Source organism: Haliaeetus albicilla, chromosome 19 (genome assembly GCF_947461875.1).
Source record: "Haliaeetus albicilla chromosome 19, bHalAlb1.1, whole genome shotgun sequence".
NCBI lineage: Eukaryota > Metazoa > Chordata > Aves > Accipitriformes > Accipitridae > Haliaeetus > Haliaeetus albicilla.
In genome coordinates, this window is record NC_091501.1 from 21,869,004 (window position 1) to 21,875,203 (window position 6,200).

The following is a 6,200-nucleotide window of genomic DNA, read 5'->3' on the forward strand; positions in this document are numbered from 1 at the left end:
GAACAGAACAATTTCACAGGAGAGGTGTTGGGGATACCTGTGAGCATCTGCTGTCTCTGCCACCCTTTTTCTTGCTCCGGACAGTTCTCACGCATGTGACCATGAACACCTAACGGTGACGAGCAGCAGGGATGGAAGTTGGGAAGAGAGAACCGAAGGTTGTGGCTGGGAGCACAGCATGGACTCTGCCTGGGGAGTCTGGCTGGCTGAGTAGGCTGGATCTGCCCCTTTCTCCCCAAGATTTTTCTTCCCAGCTGCATGATGATAACTGGAGGAGAGTTAGGGATATACACCAGTGCAGGAACAGTGCATATTCCTTGAAAAACTACACAGCAAGATGATTATACTTTTCTTTTACTACTAAAATAATTTGTGGTTATTTTAGGTTGGTTTTTTTCTTTGTTTTTTTACATTGAGAATCTGCTTGTGGGGATTGTGAGGTTTGTTTCATCCATCTCACCATCTACCACATTTCAGCCCAGCTAGATGCTTTAGGCTTGCAGCAGAAACCAGATAGCCCACATTGAAAGACCTTGATTTCCACAGCATACAAATCTTCAGTAAAGTGTGGAGCAACAGCCCCATCTAGTGCTCACAGCACTTATAACTAACAGTACTCCGGATTGCTGGGTTGACATCTCTTAATCATCCATCACCAAAGATTTCCGTAATGAAAAGCGTCAGCAACAGTTTAGCTTTACGTTCGCTCTCGGTGAGCTCCACTTGTGTGACCTGAGGCTGTACAGCAGTTACTCACAGGCGGTCCCTGTACTGTATTTAAAGCAAAGCATGCTTCTGCAAAACAGCTACAGAAGCAAGAGAAGTTGGCACCAGTGCATTGCCCATCTGTATGCCCAAATACAGCAGTAAGGAATTCTGTTTCCTTAGTTATTCATTCCCTAGCCTCTATTAAGTAACACTTAATAAGCATGTCACAGTTTTTGGTTTTTTGTTTTTGGGTTGTTTTTTTTTTTCCCTTTCCTGTTATGCAGACACCTGGACAGGTACTGGAATCTGTGTTCACCGTAGTTCATTTTGCATGAAGACAGGCCAAGTCTTATTTCCACAGCTGGATATCAGCTTTATTCAAGAAGCAAAGAGGTTACAGACTCAACCCTTAAAAACCTATTAAGGGTAGTAGATGCTCTCATGTTTAACACCGCAACGCTTTCACTGTCCCTGTCACAACAAGATTTACTGATCTTAATTATGTAGTTAACATGTCGGCGAGAGTTGGATGCCTAAGAGCAAACTATCCAAGAGCCATCAGAGCCATACATGCTCTGGTCCAAACAGTCTGCAACAGCATAGCTCAAAGCACATTCCTCTTTTGAACATAAACTGCTGTCTTTCCTATAGACCAGAGGTGTGCAAGGTGTCCTGCGGCCCCTTTTTGTCTAGCAGCTCAGGTGCTACTGCACTCAGAGCTGCCTGCATTCTCAACACTGTTTAGAGTTTCCATTAACAGTTTCTTACCAGGAAACAGGTGAGACTTGGCTAAAAGGCCAATATGCAGCCTCCCAGGAAATTCTGACAGTTGAAACTGTGCCCTTCTCTCTAGTGTAAAACAACTGAGAAGGGGCTGTGGACATCTCACATATCCACTTCAACATCTCGATCCTTGTCAGAACGTGGCCTAGAGCTCTGTTTGGAACATTTATTTAATTTAGTACTAGTGCCTTGCAGTTCTTGATTATTATAGCCCCAACTCAGGTTCTCTCAGAAAGGCTCAGAAGGAGAACCTGTACCAGCTGTTTTACGTGTTGGCATGAATTGTTTCAAAATTTCAGTCCAGATCCTTGCAGCAATTTTTCCTCAAATGCGTATGGAGATATTGCTGTATCTCTAACAGCCCTATTTACACATACTAGTATTAATGTTCTTTTTGCTGGCATTCTTAGAGAAGCAATGAGATTATTGAGAACAAAGGGGGTAAACAACATTCCTTCCAAGCCAGTCATCTCCTCCAGAGCAAGGACTGTATCACCTAGGCACTATTAGCATGAAAGTGGCAACACCTTTTCTGTGTACGTTCTGTTAATACTGATTTCTTTTTTATAGCGCTGTCTCCTCCCTGCTTCTGCACCACTGTAAAATGCATTTGCATTTTCACAACAAAACCCTATTATGGCATTTTCTTATTTTTCTGTTTCTGATAAACTATTCTCTACTTGCCTGGTTTTCTATAGGTGCTCTGGGTTTGGATCACTGGAATACACACATAGGCAGTAAGATTACAAGGTTTTGAGGTGACATGTCATTTTACACATGGATTGAGTTCTGCTGGTAACTAGAAAACACTCTATGGCTCCTCAGAAAGTCAAAGAGCGAATAAAGAGGACACATGGCATCTTCCCATTTATAGAAAGCCAGACTAAATAAAGGCATGTGGAGATGCTAGTTAGAGCAGGTTAGTTTAGCGATTATTTAAGCTCTCACGCCACATTTGGGATACCATCCTGAGGTTGTGAAATTGCTAGGATTTTACATGCAGCTTGTTATGTACATCAGCACTACACTACACAATATTTTAAAGGAAGAAGGACAAATTTAGAGGCCATTAAAAACTGTTAACAGCACTCTCCAAGTCACAGACAAAAATGTGAGTATTGTGTAACATAAGTGAAAATAATTGGCTAGACCAACACACTGAGCAGTAACCACAGAACACAGACCTTCTGAGCCTCTGGAATCAAAACCAGACTCTTACAGGTACACTGTTCAAACCACATTTGGACTCTTACCACCTAACTGATGTTACCTCGTATGTTAAAACAAGCAGAAGTTTGACTTTAACTTGAGGTGCAGCTAAAGCTGAGTTGTAGGCTGACACTAACCACTTATCTGAGCTAAGACTGTGTGGATCTTCACATATTTAACCCACACTGAATTTCTTCAGAGCAGATCTCTTTTTGTACTACAGACACACACTTTATGGCCAATCATCCTTAGAATTCGTGACTAACTCTAAGGACCCTATGTGGTCCTACGAAAGTCACAATTTACAAATCAAAACTCCAGACTGATAGCCAAGCATTGAAGAGTGATGCATTTTGACAATACTCAGGAGATTATGATGAAGCTCAGAACTCAGCGACAACTTTCCGTAGGTCTTTCCTATCACATTTTAAAACATTAAGATATTAGAAGTACTTATTTATCTCAGCAGCTGGTGGTACTAAGTCGTCGGGATCAATTTTCTGCTCAGTGCATCATTGTCTAACTCTTAACACTCAAAATCAAATCACAGCTCCATTGCCCCGCTGTTGCCAACAGCACAAAATGGAAGAGTTCAAGCTGCCACTTGTTTGACACGGCCTCCAAAGCTTTCTCACCTCCGTTACACTTGACTAAGGGTCCCATGGCCACTTGGCTCGTGCCACTGTTTTTCCCCCCAAGTATGTCAGAATATCTCAGAGCATACACTTTCTTTCTGCAGGACAGTGATGCTGAAGGCTAGCTGGTTCTCCAAAAAGCCAAACCCGCAGAAAGGATAATGATGTTCAAGGCCATGGCTTTGAACTCAGGATCTACAGACTTTCTAAAAAGCCACAACAAATAACTGAGTGTCAGACTTGCATGGTTTTCCAAGTCATTGGAAGTTTCCATGGATCTAGAAGTAGAGGAGTTTGAAAACCACTGTTCCAGAGTTATTAGGGTCATTACAACTCTTGCTATCCAGATCACATCCAAGTTCATTCTAGTATTCCATGGGGGAGTCTCAAGCATGTGCCCCTGGCACGAAATAAGTATGCACATAGCTTGCCCCAAGGACTGTGAAATCCAGTTCTACGTAGCACAGACTTTATTTCCCAAGTTTTTCCAACTGCAGCAGGAAGTCTGTTTCACTTCCAAGGCATTTGTTGCACCTGCATACAGTCCTCCCATGGAAGCAGGTGGGAAGGGCTGCACATGGATATAATACTGTTCAATGCAGAAGTTTACAGGATATGTATTTCTCTGAATCAGTGAGTATCTTGTCATTGCAAGACTATTATGTTTAAAACAGCGCGCAAAGGCCTACAGAACTTTCTTCTCCCCTTCTTTTTCCTCCTCAGAAGATCACAAGCCACAGGGAATATTTTTGTGGCTAAGTTACAGTAGACAGCAGCCTTCACAAGCAAAAAGCCTGGTTACAGTCAGACAGCCAGAGTATTATGAAAACACTGTAAAATGATTACACTATAAAAGTGTAATCCACCCCAAGTGTAAGCCACTTTAAGTGCCCATGAAAGGGAAGAACACTGGAATGAGAGAATGAACATAGCACAAAAACAATAGCTCCAAGTAGGTATAAAAGCATGTTAGCTACTCTGTAAATTCAAAATCCTTGTAGCTAAGTCTTTAAAAAACCCAAAAGACCACAAACTGAGCACTGATCTGAAGTTCTGCTTGAGGCAGATAACCTATAGCCTTATTTTCAGGTACACAAGCACCACAGCTGCCAAGAAAACTGACCCTCATTATTGAGCACCAGTTTTATATTTCTTCAGCCAAAGTTCAGCTAACAAGAGAACAAGTGGCCCAGTAAGGGAACAATTTATGCCCAGCTCAAGACATCTAAAATGTAATTTCAGTACGTACTTTACACTTGCTAGAGTTGAGCCTATATTTTCAGAGCCAGGAATTCAGGGGTGAAGGGGGGTTATGTCAGTCACGAGCTTCTGTTTTATGCAAAGATTCTTCTTATCGCAAAGGTAGGGCTGAAATAACAGAAACAGAGCTAGACCCTAGGACACTACTTGCCTCTCTCCCTCAATTTCTCCTTTCATAAAATAAGAATAGCTAGTTAGGTACTTTTGTTAAACCGATTCAATCTGACCTACATTTTTGCAGAGATTAAGAGAACTCCATTTGGCCTGTCAAATCTTACTATAAGAAAAAACCACTTACTTTTGAACAACTGAAGGCAGTTCAAGTAGTTTTTATGACAAATTCTGCAGTAATGTTTCAGTATTTATGAATACCTTACGTCTGTTTATTCTACAATGAAACTGCCAACCTCTCCCAAATCTGCCTGAACAAAACTGAAGCCTACTAGGGATTATCCTGCTTAAGAATTTCTAAAACATCTTACTTACGTTTTCCTCACCTTATTAAATTTTATTGTGTGTCAAAACAGCCACGTTCTTCATCTTGCAAGGAAAGACATTAAAATACCACTGTGTCCATCTTGACATCTTTCCCAGTCTACAGCTTACCAGATTCGGTGCAGAAACTCAGTCTCACAGCAATCCTTGTACCAATGTATTTTCAGGACTGCTAGATAAGTGATCCAGTGCTGCAATGGCAGGTTACGCTACATGAACTTGTACTCAAGGGAGTCAGAAGCATTCTCCTTCTTGAACCAAGCCTGTAGCTTTCACTTCACACCTCATTAAAAGTTGCTAATTCACTGCAAAAGCAAGCAGGAAATTCCCAGTGCAGTCAGCTGTGGGCAGTGCAACTCATGCATCACTAAACTTTCCCCTACCCACCCCAACCAAAGGCAACAGGGTACAAGGACCATTCCTCACCTTCCCAGAAGCTGGAAGCAAAGTGCTTTGGAACACAATTACTCCCTACGCTCCCCCTACTTCTCACTTTCTCATGTTACTCCTCAGGAAATGTGTCTCCAGAAAGCCTCATGTAATTTTTTAATTATTAATAGTGCACAAGAAAAGGGAAACTAGATGAGACAAGGACAGAAAGTACCTGTCAAGAATCTCTCTACTCCCATTTAGTCCTACATGTGTACAGTTGCTCCAGACAAAGGGGTTTTACATGAAGTGTTACTCAGTAAAGGCTGGGTAAAGATTGCATAGCTAAGAACAGAAAGAGGTGTTTTAAGGAAACCAATACACTAAGGTGTGGATAACAGCAAATGCAAGACAGGAACGTGAGAAACGTTGGACTAGAGGATGAAGGATGCAAGATAGCTGAAGAAACACACCCATATTCAACAGCTGGAAGCAGACTGATAACACTTGCAAGACATCCAAGTTTTTGGGAGGAACATTAGAAAAAACACACACATTAGTAACACAGCTAAGTATCTCACTCATTAACACAAAACAGCACAGGTACAGAGATTTTACTGGTTTCAAATAAGGAAAAGTGGAGAGGCTAATAAAACATACTGCCATTGTTTGGAACAGAAACTTGAGTAAAGTGGCAGTTACTAAGTCCACTTTGTCTTTTTGAGCAGAGGAGTCTCAAAG